At 41.8% G+C, this 16,953-nt stretch overlaps 1 protein-coding gene across 8 annotated transcripts in view; it reads left to right on the forward strand.

Annotated features, from left to right (window-relative positions):
- Positions 1-16,953, forward strand: part of SEMA5B (semaphorin 5B) — a 268,808-nt gene that overhangs the window by 73,131 nt on the left and 178,724 nt on the right. For all 8 annotated transcript variants that reach the window (XM_065840807.2, XM_065840808.2, XM_071810817.1 and 5 more), the window contains exons 2-3: positions 2,551-2,774; positions 11,821-11,881. The gene's annotated coding sequence lies outside the window, so the exon portion shown is untranslated. The remainder of the gene's footprint in view (positions 1-2,550; positions 2,775-11,820; positions 11,882-16,953) is intronic.

The following is a 16,953-nucleotide window of genomic DNA, read 5'->3' on the forward strand; positions in this document are numbered from 1 at the left end:
GTCCCAGTTGCTCTCAGACCTCTTTGCAGATGTGCTGAAAATTAATAATAAAGTGTTTGTGATGTTCAGTGAAAGCAATGGCAGCAGTTGCACTGACAGTAAATGTCAAAGAAAGAGGCTGAGAAAAGCAGATGCAAATTATCAAGTGTAAGTGCAAGCCATTTTTCTGAATCAACTCAATCTTTTTGGCTGGGTCAGAGAATGACAATCATGGATTTAATCCATCCCTCACATGAGTCATTGAAACTGTTGAATAATAACACATAAAATTTATAGTAGCAGAGTTGTTCCAGAACCCTAGGAAAGGTAATGCTCCCTGGGTGTTTCGTGGGAATATTTTTTGGACCTATACAGCACATTACCAGTGCTCATCAACTAATATGTAGCACTTACTGGACTCAGCTGTGTGACTGGGGAAGTTGAGTTGTCAGCAGGAGGCCAGAGAAAATGATCTGTTGGTTCCTTCTTGCCTTCACTTCTCTGAATCACGATCCTAGATGCCCCTATTAATGCCCACAGGCATGTGTGTGTTTGCACCGAGCAAAGTCAGAACGGAGCTACAGAAAACTGTGTGATTAGCGTTAAAACATGCCTTCATGCAGATAGTCCTCTGTGTTGGTAAGAATTGAAAGCACGGATGTTTCAGAATTTCTTGGGGTATTTTATATAGCTTAAGCAGGCTGGTGTCATACGGTATTAGAAAGCAGAGCTGGTTGGGAATGTACTAGTAATTGCAGGTCACTATTTAAGATGCAGATATATACATCTCTCTGGACAGCCAGTAACTTTGTGACTTAGGCTTTTGGCTGAGAAGTGAAAGACAAATGTCAGAGGGTCTGGTTAAACTAGGCAGCGTGGAGATCCAAACATCAGTCTCTCATGCTGGGCATCAGGTTGTTCCTTGGGGTGCAGATGGTTTTTCCCTAGAAGGTGTCATTTTTATCCGCATGTGAGAAATGGGAGAAGCTTTGTGGGATGAGAAGACTCTTTCCTATGTTGTTAAACAAAGGACCTACTTCCAATATCTTCCCTTCTTTAAGTAGGTGTCAGACACCTTTTTTTGATTAGGTACCATAAACTAATTCCTGTCTCTGCTCTGGGTCTGTAGTTGAACAGGGTAGTTCATCACCAAGAGAAAACAAGTCTTTCTTTATAACTGTTTTGCTCCATTTTGGCTCAGCTTGTCAGTGTCTGGCAGAATCTCCATCCTTCACGCCATTCTTCTTCAGATCCCTAACAGCGCTATCCTTAGCTCTGCATATAGGGCAGACTCAGGGATTTTATCACTTCTCTGAAGTTTGGTTCAGTCTTTCTTGGGTTTTCCTCAAACTTTATTTTCTCTACAGGTGAAAAAGATGGGATTCTGCTTGGAATCTGGTCTTCGCTTTGTATGTTCTTAACACTTGCAGTTACTACTGGACTGGACTGACCTGAAGCTGTGCTGTAACTGTGCTTAACATTTCTGTATGGAAAAACATTTATGACGTTGGCTTGTGTATCTCATTTTTTTTAGTTTACTTGTACTGTTTAGAACAATCTGAGGAGATTTGTAATTGCTTGTCTTGTAATACAGCCACGAAGAATTGAGTAAAGCCTTTATAAGTAATCCTCTTTTCCTCTAGCCAAAGCACACTGTAATGTTTTCATATATTAGCTTATTTAGGGTCAAAGTTTGGCGTCTCTCTGCACTTTGATTTTTAAATGTGGTGCTAAACATGTGGAGAGAACAGTGTAGCTTGATTAGAATGGAGTCCATGCAACAATGGGAGGTATATTTTCAGCAAAAATTACTGTAAGAGATGGAGACTTAGGAAACCAATTACAATTAAAATTGTAACTGAGCTGATACTGGAGATGGATAACTGCTAGCTTTAGATGTTTGCTAGCAAGGCAGAAACTCAGAAAATAAGCATTTTCTGAGAGCAGAGATACAGAGGAAAGATGGCTTTATGTTTAAGGCTTTACACTGGGACTCAGAAAATTGACTTCGGTTCCTTTCCTGGCTGCCTCCCAGGATGCCTCTGTAGCATTGGGGATGATTACAAACTTTTTACCATATGTTTATGCTGCATCTAGTGATCTGGAGACCTCGTTTTAGTTTGGCTTCATGAAATTCTAGCTTACCAAATAATATTTACTCATTAGTCTCTAGCAGAAAGTAAACAAATGACCTTTGGAAAAATTAAACTGAGTCACATATATACTGAATAGGGATTCTGTGTGCTGGTCAGTGATGGATAAAAAGTAGAGCCTTTGGAGATGATGACTATATCAGACTCCATGCTCAGACCAGGCATGGAATCATTTGTTTCAAAAAACATTCTGAGGAGGGAGAAAGGAAGGTGATGCTGACCATGAAGTCTATGAGCTATGAGCTATTTTCCCAACATCTTAGTCACGTAACTCAGGAAAGAGCAAGGACCTGACAGGAGGAGAGACAGCCTTCCTCAAAGAGGACTTTATAATAGCATCATTGTGTCAGCCAGATGCAGGCATACTTTTTTTTTAATGAAGGAAATAAAATGCCTTTTTTTTTTTTTTTTTTTTCAGATAAATCACCCACGAACAAGCTTATGAGAAAAATAGAAGGAAGGAGACCAAAGAGGGATGCGAGAGAAAGAAGTCTGCAGAATCCAAGGGATTCGGAGAAGACTGCAGTGGGACTGCCTCTGAGAGGGAGCGTTTACGTCACTGATTCTTGACGGGTTTACCTTCTGGAGCTCCGACCTTGGACTGCTGCCGGGATATTTGTCTTGGACTTGGCCTCTGGGCTGGTGAGTTAGTGATGGAATGACACATGTCTCTGTTGTGCTGAAACATGATATTTTCAGATTGCTCAGCATAAGGGCTTTTGGTCCCTGATCATTCTGGTTTTTGTCCTCCAGTGATGAGAGGATGTGTCAAGTAGTCAAGGCACAAATCTGAGAGCTGGAAGACTTGGCCTCGGTTTCTGAGGCTGCCACAGCCTATTTGTGATTTTGGACAAGGTAAAGGATGACAGACATTAGATGTAGTGTTTTCCAGGACTCTCTTAGCTCTGCTGTCATTGGACTCAATGGGACTTTCTCCCTTGATTTTGTTGTGAACAAGGACTGTATATTTCAGTCTGTGTGTGAAGTAGGTAGGTTTCTGAAACAATTTGGATATTAAAAAATGCATGTCTTCTGCAATACAGGGAACTGAGGCAACTTTTGCATGTGCTCTTAAGTGGGTGGGGGAAGCACAGTTTAACTAAAAAGGTAGGTCACATTCAGGGCCTAGTTATTCCAGGTAAAATCCAAAATTATGTTGTTGGTGTGTTTAGTCAGAATTCCTTGTTACACAAATACCTACTACTTCATCATCACTCAGTATGGGTACATCTGAAGCAGAATGGGCAGGGAAGCAATGAATGGAAATTGATCAGTTTTGTCCCATCATTGCAAGGAGTTACCCTTGTAATATGACTTTTCCACTGTAGCATTACAAGGAGATACTATTTACAATTTGTTTGTGCTATCTGAAACTAGGAAGTGTTTCCACTTTGGAGAGGTTAGAACTTCTGTTTGGAAAATAGAGAGGCATTTTAAGTTCCTTATAGAAAATTATTTTTTAATTTTGATAGAAATATATTCTCTCTGATTTTGTAGAATGATGGGCTCAACACAGAGCTTTCCAGAATAACCAGTTCGTTGCCCAAAATGGTGTACAGCAGCTGTACCCTTTGGACGAGGAGAGGCATTTTCTTTGACTAAAGATGTTTGCAGTTATTTCCCATCTCCCCTTCAACTCTTTCATATTCATATTTTCAGTGCTAATGAGAATCATGACTATATGCTAAAAAGATCCTCTGTCCCTTAAACCTTCTCTTGGAATAGCTAAAGACAAAAAAACCCTAATGAACTAAAGCTCCCTCTGAGTCTTTGACTCATCCAATCACCTAAATTAATCAGTGTTCAAGAAAAGTGTGTGGCTCAGTGTGACCACCCAGGGCGCTCTGTCTGGCCCCTGACTGACGCTGCTTTGTCCGGGTGTCACAGCTGCGTATGGTGTGGGATTGCGCTCTGGCCTCAGGTGCCTGCCACACTTACGTGATGCAATCAAACCGAATTCAGGATGAATGCTGGCTACACGACAAACTATTTCCAAGAAGCTGTAGGTTTAATTTAGGCATTTTAGGATAAAATTTTAACCTGTAGTATAAATCCACTGAAGGAAGGAGTTTATTTAGATTCACACCTGTTGGAATTAGAATATAGATCTAATTGTCTTCAAGCAGGATCTCGGGCCCTGCCTCTGTGACCTCCCTCGTATACACACGTGCTTCTGGTGACAGCCTTAAATTAACAGTCGTGTGTATGTGGAATAGGCAGGGATGATAATAGTACCTAACTCCATGGTGTTCTCAGTAGAAACATTGCAAGCAATGAAGACCAGCCTTTGGGAGGGACTGGCCCATAACTCAGGGTTCCTCCCTTCCCCCAGCTGTGCCATAAAATCCGTTGCAAATCACTCACCTTCTCTGGAGGTTCAGTTTTCTTTTTAAAGCAGGAACAATGGTTCCTTTCAGCTGCTTCTCCACAGCAGCGACTGCACGGGGCTAACAAGCAGTAATGCAGCCTTCAGGGAGCCGCAGCGCCGAAGCTACTCGAGCGAGAGTTTTGTACTACGAGAAGAATGGGTCCTTAAAATATTTAATCAACAATCTCTGCATACATATATCCCCACTTCTGCATTAAATACTCTTAGTGATTTAGGGCTTTATTGTGTCTTTCCCTCTTTTGTTTATCTCATGTTCTCATCAAAAGGAGCTTTACGACCATGATAAAGCTTTTTGACTATACTTTTACTGGATACAGTCATTAGGAAATCTGCTGCATACTTTTTTTTTTTTTTCCATAGTGACCCCATTCTCACTTTCTAAACTATCTTGACTTTTTTTAAAGGGAAGCAATAATGAATTTCCATATGGACTATACCTTGTAAAAGGATTATCTCCATTTATTCTTGTTATAAAGTTTTCAGAAGGGAAGGCACTGTCCCAATGCACAGAAGCAATTTTTCTTTTCAATGGATCCTGTGACTCAAATCTAAACCTTTGCTCTCAGAGGAACACTTTTCAAATGTTTACTTACTGCTTGATTCCTGATAGGCAGTCTGGAAAAAAAAAAACAGATGAGGTGTTGCTCCTGAAAGTTTTACTGCTTTATATTGTTTGAAAGGCAGAGATTGAACAGATTTGGCTAGCAGCTTGCCTTTTCTCAACTGGGGGAAAGAGTTCCTTTGTAGCTCAGGCTTTTATCAACAGTCCAGTAAAAGTATTTTTTATATATACATAAAAAATCATACAACATTTATATAAAGCCTTTCATCTTGATAGCTCCAAAGTAGTTGACAAATTTGTTAAGTAATTTGTCAACTACTTTGCTCAAAAGTTATCTCTTACTCCAGCAGAAAAACTGAAGTATTCCTATACTGCGTGAAACTGTTCTTGCTACCACAATCTTTTTTAAAGTAGCTAGCAGACTTCCAATGTTTGCATTACAATATTTTAATGTCAGAATTTTAGAAACTTTTTTCCTGGTCGTCTAAGGAGATTTAATTAAACATGAAGCTTCTTGTTCCAGTCAAGGCCAGGGTGGAACTGGTGCATGAGGCGTGCTGAGCAGAAGAGGATCAGCACTGTATGTGTGCTCTGGGTAGCTAGGGAGAAAAGATAAATAATACAACACTGAAGACAAAAACAGGTCTTAGCAAGTTCCCCTTCTGACAGCCACTTGGTGACAAATTCCCTTTTTGACAGCCACTTGGTGACAAATTCCTGTTCTGCGGCACAGCTGGAACAGATTGTTGTGTATGGGCAAAAACTTCATGAACTGCTGGGGATGCCCGCTCCTCTTTGATACTCCTATGCCCATCCCAGACCTGGAGAGCAGCCTTTGTGCCAAGAGCGAGTTGTCTCCTCAGGGCTGGGGTTGTTCCTCACAGCAGTTTGCCCTTTGCCTCACTGGTGACACCATAACCTTCGGTGGTCAGTATTTCAGTACAAGACTTATATATGAGTGGCGTTTGCCTTTTCTCACATCCCACATATGTACACACTCTGCATCTGTAAGGCTTCATCAGAGGATGCTCTTGGATGCTGAACTGTCCCTTGTGCAGGTTGTTGGCTACCTTGTGAGCAGACACATTGCAAGGTGACGGAGGGTTTCGTGATGGGATCCATAGCACGACTGTGTTAATGGAGTCAAGTGCTATTTATTGGCTCCAGTGTGTTACACTGCGCCCTTGGCGCCTTCGTGCTTCCTGTATGAAACTTGGCTGAAGGAGTCAGAGCTGCAAGACATCATCCCAAATTCCAGCTGGGATGTGTAACTTGGCTACATGACACTCTTCCCCTCCTTGCCCCCCTTAGCCACTTCCCATGTTAAATGGTTTCTCAGGACTCAAAGGGGAAGGGGGAGATGATCTACAGGCCAGTGGTTCTAAGAAGTAGAAAAATTGCATAAATAAATTAGCCATGATGAATAGGAAGAAATTGTCACTTGTCTTACTCGCCTGGAAGTTGTAGCTTGCTGAAATGACAGTCCTTGTCTTGCTGTTGGGGGGTTGGGATGCAGAGACTGAATGCTGGGGGTAGGGATTTATTTTACACATATTTTCAAATTGAAAAAAAAAAAAAAAGTGTGATTTATTTTTTCTGCTGCTGCCTGCTCCCAGTTTTCAGTTTACATTAATAGCTGTGGGAACAGCACTTCTTATTGCCATATACTAGCTATTAACACTGTGTCTGGTTTGACAGTACATCTCTCTTAATTTTTCTTTTATTCCCTTGTGATCATAAAATATGTATCAGCCATCCTTTTTAATCTCCTTTGGCATGTCCAGCTAGTTAATGTGCGTCTTTCTTCCTTTAGAATTTGATTTTTCTAATGTCATATACTTAGCTAGAAGAAACAAAACAACTCTCAATTAAAACTTTTTTTTTATTTAGAAATTTGTTTGCATTAATATTTAATGGAGTGATTCCTCCAGTAGCCCCTGACAGTTTTCTACCCCAAATGTTTGCTTCATTGATATTTTAATTGCTATAATAATCAGCATTCTGAATAAGAAGTCTTTCCCCTAGCTCAGTAAATCCATACTGGCTGAGTAAAGCATGTCTGTGATTTATGTGCAGATAAACAGCTTTGGATCCTATCCAATCACTTCATCAGTTTTAATTCGGCTGCCTAATCAGTAGCAAACAGGAGGGTTGTTTTTTGTTGTTTTTTTTCTTTGTTTTGTTTTTAATGGGGTGGGGGGGTGTTAATACAGAGTTTGGCATGTTCCCCAGAATGGCACAGATAGCTCCTCATTTCTCATCGTATTCGTGTCAAAGTCAGCTCTAACTTTCTGAAAGAGTTTATAAGAAGGGGATGAGATGCCAAGACCTGCCTTTGGGCTTTCGTTGGTATCCAAGGAACCACACAGATATGCAGCCTGAACAACAAGTCTGCTCTTATCTCATGTTTTATAAAGGACATCCCTCAGAAGCCTGGGACAAGTAAAAAGGCTCATATAGAAGCAGATTTTATTTCCTGTGTGTGTTTAGGGGCTGATGTCTTCAAAATTATTTTCACAGCAACCATGTTACTGCTGTTGCTGTTTCTTGATAGACGTAATGACTTTGATGGGGTCCAGGAGACTGAGGTGGTGGGCCCCTGGGGAGTACAGCTGTGCAGGGGCAGGAGCAGTACAGCCCGCTCTCACCTTTGCAACCCCAGCCTATAGGTTCCTGTTCTGTGTCAGCTATGTGCACTATGCCACAAAGGCCAGAGTGGTCCAGATGACCCCAGACTGGGGCTCTTCTAACTTAATGCTCATGACCAGAGTTCTTGACCTCATTTTTGTCTACAACAACTCAAGAAAATGCCTGTTAAGGTTAAAACATTGGACCATTTACATTATTATCTATTAGCGCCATGTGTCCAGAGGTGAAGTGTTCTCCGATTTATAAGCAGCCTCTGAAGGATTATGGAGAGCAACCTCATTTTGGTCAACAGATCTAGGGCAAGCAATACCATCTGCAATAATAAAGCTTACCTAAAGAGCTTAGCATGGTTTGAGTAATAAACCATGGCTGTGTGTCTTTGAGCATTGTCAGCTATCAGGACTGCCCTTCATTTCAGCATGTAACTGCGCCTGGCCACTGGGAGACTGAAAGAGATATTAGTAGCGGGTCTTTTGTATCATTTTTTTCCTGTTTCGTAGCAGCCCTTGGTCTGTAAGCAAGCAGCGGGCTTGGCAAAGCTATGCTAGGCTGGCTGGCCAACCTGCTTAGAAGATGGGTTAATTTGGAAAGAGAAGACATTGGCATTGCTACTGTATCTTCTTGGAGGTTTACATCACCACCCAGATGACACATGCCACCTTTTTCTCCTCTTCAGGTTAAAACCCCACAGCTCTCTGTTTCACTGTTGACAAGAAGAATCCCAACCAGAGCTGCTAAATTCAAACTTTTTGGCTCAGCCTCAATTCCTTGCACACACCCATAGCTGTAAGGGCTTTAAATAGAGCTTTGAATCATCATGAAATTCAGAGAATTAGGCTGGGCTGGAGGGAAGGGCAATAGACTGGGTTTGTGGCATTTTGAGATCAGTTCACAGTGCAGATGTACATGTCCCAAGGGACCTTGGGTGAGGTGTTTAATCCATGTGCTCTGTTGGGTTTTTCATAGCTTGCAAAGAGGCAATAACACTTGCCTAGCTTAAACTGGGGATGAAGAGAAGGGTAAAACCCATGAGTGAAGAGAGGACATGCAGGTCCTGATTCTGGTGCAGTTCACAGTATCACAGTATCACAGTTCCACCTCTACTACGCCAGTCACAGGGCTTTATGTTGGCACTGCTTGGAGATTTTTCACAAATGATTGTGAGCATTTTTATATTCTCCTTCTGCATGGTCAGAGGAAGGCAACATGTCTTGCCCAGGGCTGGGCAGCAATCAGGGACAAGGGGGCAGCTGTGGCCTGGCCAGCAGATCCTACTCACCAGAGCTTGGCTGGCAGCTCCGGCAAGAGCGGAGAAACTTCTGCTGCCCCGCAAAGTCTGGGTGATGGCTGTTGCATTGGTCTCACAGGCTCCTTGCCTCAGGATGGGCAGTTTATTATTCTAATTTTGGAATTCCCTGCTGTTGGCTGAGACAGCATGGGTTTGGATGGGTGTGTGGCGGGGCAAGTTTGACCGTTACACTGTGCTACTTACTTTATCCTGCTTGTTTGTAATTGATGACAGCGCTACTGAGGGACTAGCAGGTTTTCCTGGCTTTGACTGAGCACACTCTACAGGTCTGGTTCTTTTAACCTCAACGGGAGCTCTGAACGTCCTGTTTACATTAAAGTTAATGTGAAACAAACTTTGAGAGTCCTGAAAGATGAAGACTATCCCATCTATCTGCTGCTTTAATGGAGAGATAGGAAAGGTTTCATGCTGTAACTTGAGAGGGAGTTCAAAGATCTGAGGAGTAATTTCAGGAGAAGGCTGTTTCTTGCAGATCAAAGGGTGAGTTTAAAAAATCCTCTATTCTCTGGTCAGGAGGGAGCTATTATGTTTAGAGGGTTAGGCAGTTTGCAGACCAAAAATCCTTCTGATGATCAAACCTGAGAGTTAGTGCTGACCAGTGGCTTACTTTGTAGAAATGACTACCAGTCCTGGAGGTTTGAGCCAACAGATGCATCTTATTTTCTTACAACCTGGTGTACTGGGCTCTGAACTGCCTCCTGGGATATTACCAAAAAAAAGCATTTCCACATTTTAAAGACCAAGAGTGAAGTGGCAGTGAAGGCTGAGTCCTTTTGTCAGCTGCTCTGTCACCCCTGGGCTCCCCTGGGTTTCCCACCTTGGGGATTCAGCTCTGGCAGAACAGCTGCTGAAATTTTCAACATCTTCATCCCTTTCCTATGATTTTTTTCTACAAGGGAAGACTGATAGAAGGAAGGAAATGTGAGAGTGTGTGTGCGTGTTAGTATTAAAATGTTGAAAGAAGGGACTGTGGGAGCATTTTCTGGGTTATGGAAATGCGATGAATGAAGCTTTTGTAGAAAACAATTGCTTCTGTTCTACCAGTGAACTGGTAAGCGGTTACTCTGTTGCTGCAATTTGCTACATTTATTATGACATTTTCTTTATTATTTTATATTTTCCTTTTCTCTCTCCCTTTCCCTTTTTTCCTTTCCTTTTTCTTCTCTCTGCTTTTCCCTTACCCCTTTCTCCTTTCATCTTCCTTTTCTTTTTTCCTGATTCACATAATTTAGAAGCCGTTGTTCAAGGAACAATTACCAAGGTGGTGAGAGCTCTGCCTATGGCTAAAGTCTGATGGCCCATCCCTGAGTGTGGCACCCATGGGAGCCCTCTGGCATGATACAGGGTTTTGGCAGGTCAGATTTTAGTTTCCCTGGGAAAAAAAAAAAGGTATATATATGTAAATATAAATTTCCTTTTTAACATCTCTATTCCTTGTCCGTGATGAAGAGTTAACAGCATGCGTTCCTTCTCAGGAGCGCAGTGAGGAAAAACCCATCTGGTTTGTGAATGCTCAGACATTGCTCTAATGGAAGCCATGTAAATAGCTAGATAAATGATTTCAGTGAGATTGTCTGTCAGGCATAATAGGTAGCAGGGTCAGAATCTCTTTACAGTGAATCATTTCTTACTGACTGAGTGGGATTTGTGCTCACGAGCCATTGTGCAGAAGTGCCCTCTGATTTTTGCCGTCTCTGTCTCTTCCCTGCCCACTCATTCAGCTCCTTCATCTCTTGCCGGGCAGCTCCAGGGAGCAGAAACTCCACGGCCAGTGTTTACACAGTGCTTAGCACAAAGGGGTCAGGCATGGGCTGGGCTTTGGGGTGCTGCCATCATGTGAAGCTAAAGAATAGATGATTAGAAAAGAATCTAGAATTTGTTATAACTTGTTACAATTTTTGCCTCTTTCATCAGGTTTTGGTGGAATTTGGGCTTTTGGATAAGACAGAAAGGTTAAAATAATGAAAATAACCTTTGAGGTATGCGGTTTTGAGCAAATCTGTTCAGTCTGTGCTTTTCTTTGGGGTCAGTTTGAAGGAGGGGGGATATGGGTTCACAGCGAGCGTACCAGCTGTCTGCCCTGCCAGGCTTGCGGTGAGACCTGGGACAAATCCTGCAGGCTGTGTTCACACGTCTTCATCTGGCTACAGCTCCTGGATTCACTGGAATGGTTTAAATAGGTCTTACTAACCAGTTTCTGACTGTATTTGTGAGTAGTTCTGCTGACAGAACGGAGGGTGCAGTGAGCTGGGCAGGGCTGGACGATGAGGCAGGGTGATGGGTGGTGCGGACAGCAATGTCCCCAAGCAGGGTGCTGCAGTGAGGAGTAAGATGTGTGTTCACAGCCTACTTTTCTCACTGGTGTAAATCTGTCACTTGGAAACTTGGACAAGAGCGATTCCTTGTCTCTTCCACGAGGATGAAGCTTTCAGGATTGTGGAAAGTTCAGGCAGGGCTGCACAATTTCTAAGTTAGATTGAGTGTGTTAAAATATTTATTGGTTCTACGAACATTTGCTGCTAGCAAATCTGCAGGTTAGAATTTTTGCAGAAAGCAAATATTGAGAAAAAAGATTGCAGCTGAAGCAGGTTTTGAAGCAACCTGTAGATGAGTAGTAAGGAAAATTTTTACACTGTTTTGTGGTTAAACTTAAATGATATGTTCTTTACATTTTGTTTCCAAAATAATGTCAAAATGTGACGTAAAATTCTCTTCCCCATTGGACAGAATATGTAGTTAGAATTATCCACTGAAGACTCTGTTTCTGATGTTTCTACAGGTTACTAAGGATTTTCCCTGGAGCGTGACTTTGAATATGACACTTCAGTAATGCAGAGGCTGTAAGTAAATAACATAATGTTTGCGACCCTTCTTTAACAGCTGTGTTTACACTCCTTCCAGAGCTTTGCTAGAACTCATCTTTGCTGGACTTGACCTTGCAGCGAGCTTGCAAGGAAGTGACTGGAAGATGACACAGTTCTAAAGTGAATTGTGCCATTTTATACACTTTGCTGTATCAGCTTCTTGTCTCATTTAAGAACTCCAATAACGGTTGCTTAATCTTCAGGAGGAAAGCCAAAGACATCTGTCAGTATTGCAGGAAATGCCACAAGCAGACAAAAATAAAAATACCTCATTAGTGTAGATGAGCAGTGAATAAAATGCAATGATACATTACCAAAAGCTGGCATGCAGTTGGTTCCCAGGCACAGAACAAAGGCCAAGAACTCTATTTTGCTTGTGATACCACTAATTAAAAAGGCCTACTGAAGCTGAATGAATGAACTCGAGGGGTTGCTGCCCTGGTCATGTATTTGTTGGCCTTTGGTAACTTGGTGTCAGAGTTGGGTATCTGAGGAGTCTTATCACAGAGACAAGCTTTTGTGCAATTTCTGGTTGTGAATGCTTGAAAAACTACAATTTGCTTCTCTTCCTCAACTTTTTACATATTTTTCTAAGGTGAATTCGTGAGCTGTTAATTTTGGTAGCTCTTTCCTGAATTCTGCTTTGTTTTTCCTAATCAGTTCTCTCAGATCTGCTCAATCTCCATTTAATTCAGTCAGCTACTCAACATCTAAACCTTTGTAATAAAGAGAGTGCTAATTTTTCCTTTTATTTCAATTGTATTTGATGACTTCCGACAGGTGTTATCATATAACTCAAATCATCCATCCTCCATTGGAATTCGTAATTTAATCAATAAAGGAGGCCATTTTTCTCAAGGAGATCAAAAGGGAAAGAGCTCAAGGAAAATGCACAGCAAAAGGAAGCTGAAGAACAAAAAAGGGTGATAGGAACTGTGGTTTGCCCTTAATAGCTGCCCACCTGGTGGCTGTATCTGCTGGCAAGTAGCAAGCAAAAGGTATACCACTATTTTAGAATTAATGAAGCTAATGATTATACCTGTGCATTCATCTTGCAAAATCTAGAGGGAAAATTATGGATGTTACTTAAGTTGTCGTGACAAGTACCTTGTATTAGCTCTGCCACAACCCTGTCTGTGAGCAGGAGTGTTCACATTGGCAATTTGGTATCGAGAGAGACACCAAGAGATGAAACTGTGCTGTGCAGAGATTGAATGCCCCACTGCACAAGTACTTGTGCTGGGTCACAGCTGGGAAGCTTTCCGTGTGCCAGAGAATAGACCGCCCTAGCTTATTGAATTATTTGGTATACTGCTCCTTACAGAACTTGTTTAGAAACTGCTTCTATAGAATTTACTTGGCATAAGTTGGCTTAGCATTAACCTCTGCTGAGGGTCCCTCTTCAGGTGGCACTCAGCTAGAGCTGCTCTATGCTCTACCTTGAAAATAAGTTATTTATTTTACAAAAATATCTGGAATCCATGCCGGAGTCTCCGCTAGGGGAGACCTAGGGAAAAAGACAGGTCTCAAATATCAGGCCTCTGAAGCGTCATCCATGATTTTATTGATAAATTGATGATAAGTATTATGGTCTCAACTTGACAAGGTCCACAGAACTCAAGATGAAAGGTATAAAATTTATTAATTCAGAAGAATGATAAGATTTGAACCCACAGGAAATCATTTGGTCTTTAAAGGACATCATTTTTTCATGTCCCTCCCAAAGCCCTGTTGCTAGCGCTGTAGCCACATTTTCTGCAAATTTTCTGCAAAAGCCAGCCATTGAAATACACCCCCTGGGGGACTTTTAGAACATGTTTTTTAATTGAAGCAGGCACATTAGTAAAGAAAGACTTAAGAAAACAACATTTTTGGGAATTTTTAACAGGCAGCGTGTGACATTTATCTTGGAAGATTTTAGTACTCCCCTTGACTGCTACTCCAGAATGAGTAAACAGATATTTAGAGAGTCTTTAGGTGCTTATTTTCAACCTGGGTTGACAAACTTTTCCTGTGGTAAGCACATAATTTTGCAAGACAGTAAGACTGATGAACCCTACGTTGAATAATCTTAAAAAAAACCCACTGCAAACACTACAGCAGAAGCTATTGCTTAATTATGATAGAGGTTTACCTCATGGTTTGTTGAGTGTTGAACATCGTGAATTGAAGAATGCCTGGACGAGTGCTGCTCTGATATGACTTTGTCCTAATTTCTCAGCAATTTCACCTTCCTGCAGCCTCTTGAATTCAAGTCCCGTTCCTGCTTTGCACAGCTGTACCAGAAATGTGTGGAATGTGCTACAAAACCTACAAAACTGCAACTGGCCAACTTCTGACAAATCACTCCCGCCGCACTTGGAAAATATCATAGAAGCCTTTTCTTATATGAGCTATATTGTAAATATTGGTTATTAATTTTTTTTCCTAAATGTATGTTTAAGTCTATTCCCCAACCTTTCAGCTGTGACAGAGGGTCACCAAACATGCACCATGTGATCGCTTATGATCTGCAGTTCCTTCTGGTGCACACCAAATAATGTCAGCAAAGTCAGTGCCCTTCTGCCTGTCGTGTTTGGCCAAATATGAGAGCAGAATTTCTCCCCCTGAGTAGCTTAATGTGCTCTATTCGAAGACTGACTTTTTGGAACAACCAGAGTTTGACTGGCCAAAGCAATCAGTGTTCTGCCCAGCCAGGCAGCCCAGGGAACCAGCTCTAAGAAGGGAAAAGCTTCTGATGAGAACTGAGGTTGAAAGCGTTTCTGGAGGTTGATTTAGCACTCAAGAGCTCAGTGCTTTGTGGAATTAGAGAATCTTCAGAAAGAAGCAGTAGCACATGCAGACTGCCCCTCTGTCCTTCCCACAATAATGACTTCTTCTCACCTAAAAAGGAGAAAATGAACGATTATGCTTTAGGCCCACTTTTCGTTGGTATTTTGCACAAAATCCCTCACACAGAGCAGTGTAATGGGAGCTGAGAATCATGCATGTGTATAGTATGTCCAAAAAAATGTTTACTTTTATGTTCATTAATTTTTCCCCCAATATCCCTTGCTTTTAAGCTGCCAAAATGTTTTGAAACAATGGGATTGTTTTTTCTGTCCTGCTCCGAACATCAAATAACCCATTTTAGTGATTCCATACAGATTAGGAATTGCAGCCACTTTTAGCTCATCTCTCAAGGGACACTGAGTTTTGCTTCCACTGGTTTTGAATTCAACAGGCTGCCAAAGGGCTGGATGTCATTTAGGTATTGAAGATTTTTGTTTTCCTGATCATTGTGAAGTATCATCATTAACACAGGCAAATTACCACGCTTCACTGTGCTGTGTCCATGGTACATTAGAGGCCCTGTCCCATTGGTAAGGCTGGGTCTATTCTTCTGTAAAATGAGGGGCCCATTGGCAGTTCTTTGGCAAGTAAGACAGAGGGACTACTTAATGAGGAGAGTGGTCTGATAAGGGGGAAGCAGTTGAACATGACAAGTGCAGGGAAAGACAGCAGAAGGCTGGTTTATAAATCACTGCATAATTGGCCCAAAACATTAATCCGTTTTCACAGGGCCAGGGAAGAAGGGGGCTGCACTTTTGGGGTAAATTAGCAACATGATTTTTCCAAAGTGCATTTTAGAAAAGTCAAGCACACAGTTCCATTTATCTTTCCCATACCAAGTGCTGTGCTTTCAGGCTAATGGAAATGGTTTATGTTGCTTAATTTTCTTCTTTGAAATGGCGTATTGGTTTTTGGTGAAGAAATTGGACTTACGCTTGAATATGTCTGTATTTTAAAAATGGGGTTTTAGTTTAATAAGATGAAACCAATTAACCAGAAAAGTCATTGCCAATGGATTTTACAAGTACATTAAAAATATTGCTTTTTCTTGAAACATTTCATCACCCTTTAAAATGTTCCTTTTTCTTTCATTTGCCACCAGTGACAAAGCATTGTGATGAATTTAGCCCTGCATGCCTTTTCCTGAAGACATTGATCTCTGGCCCCGATCATGTGTATGTGTGTGTGTGTGTGTATGTGGGGGGTTGCAGGCATGTGCATACCCATCTATTTATTTCTGTCTCACTTTGCCCCTGGTGTTGTTCAGTGCATTTAACTTATGGCCTGAGGAAAAACAAAGCACACAAGCTATAAAAAAGTGTTCTTAAAATGTTACTTAAAGTGGCACAGGACCCAAGGGCTAATGAGCAATTTCTCAAAACCAGGTGTTAATGCAACTGCTGAAACATGTTGCAGCAGAGATGTTGAGGAAGGCGGTAGCACCTGGTTGTTACCCCACTGAAACCCTGGGAGAGGAAACGTCTCCTGAAAACTCTTCTGATGTCCCTCATTACTCCAGCTTCACCTTGCAAGTGAGGGTGGGACAGGGGCACTCTGTCCTGCAGCAGCACGGAGGTCTGTGCAAATGAGGTCTGCTCTCTGAACAGTATTGCTCATTTAATTGCTTCTAGCAGTATTTTACTTCCGTGCTGCATCATTACATTAGAGGGAATTTTCATATAAGGCCACACCAGCATTCTCTGCCCCTAAATTTCCATCACCCCTCTGCCTGCAAGTGGTCTGCATGACACACAGGACATGAGCGCACACTGAAGAACTACAGCATTTCTCTTTCCATTACCTCAGCCTTCCCCGTTCCCTCATAGCCTTGCCTTCTGCTGAAATGGCAAAGGATATGAACTTCTATGAGGATGGGGGTGTAACCCAGGCAGGCATTGCCTTGGGGTGATGTGGTTTTCACTGCTCTGATCAGCTCTGTGTAAACTGAAGCATAAAGGGTCTGCTTTGATCTCTAATAACTTTGCTAGTTTGCTGTAGTTACCATCTGATACAGAGATGACAAAAACATGGTGCTTTGGGGTAAAATAGGGTGTCTGTCCAAGTACATGGTGTATGACGCGCAGAATTATCTGCTGCAAACAGACATCTCTGTTCATACCAGCTTCGCCCAATCCTTCAAGAAAACATCTGTATCATCTGAAAGAATAACAAACACTAAATTTTGGTCATAGGAAAGGCTTTAATTCTCATCTTCC

The sequence above is a fragment of the Patagioenas fasciata genome, chromosome 7 (assembly GCF_037038585.1).
Source record: "Patagioenas fasciata isolate bPatFas1 chromosome 7, bPatFas1.hap1, whole genome shotgun sequence".
NCBI classification, from domain to species: Eukaryota; Metazoa; Chordata; class Aves; order Columbiformes; family Columbidae; genus Patagioenas; species Patagioenas fasciata.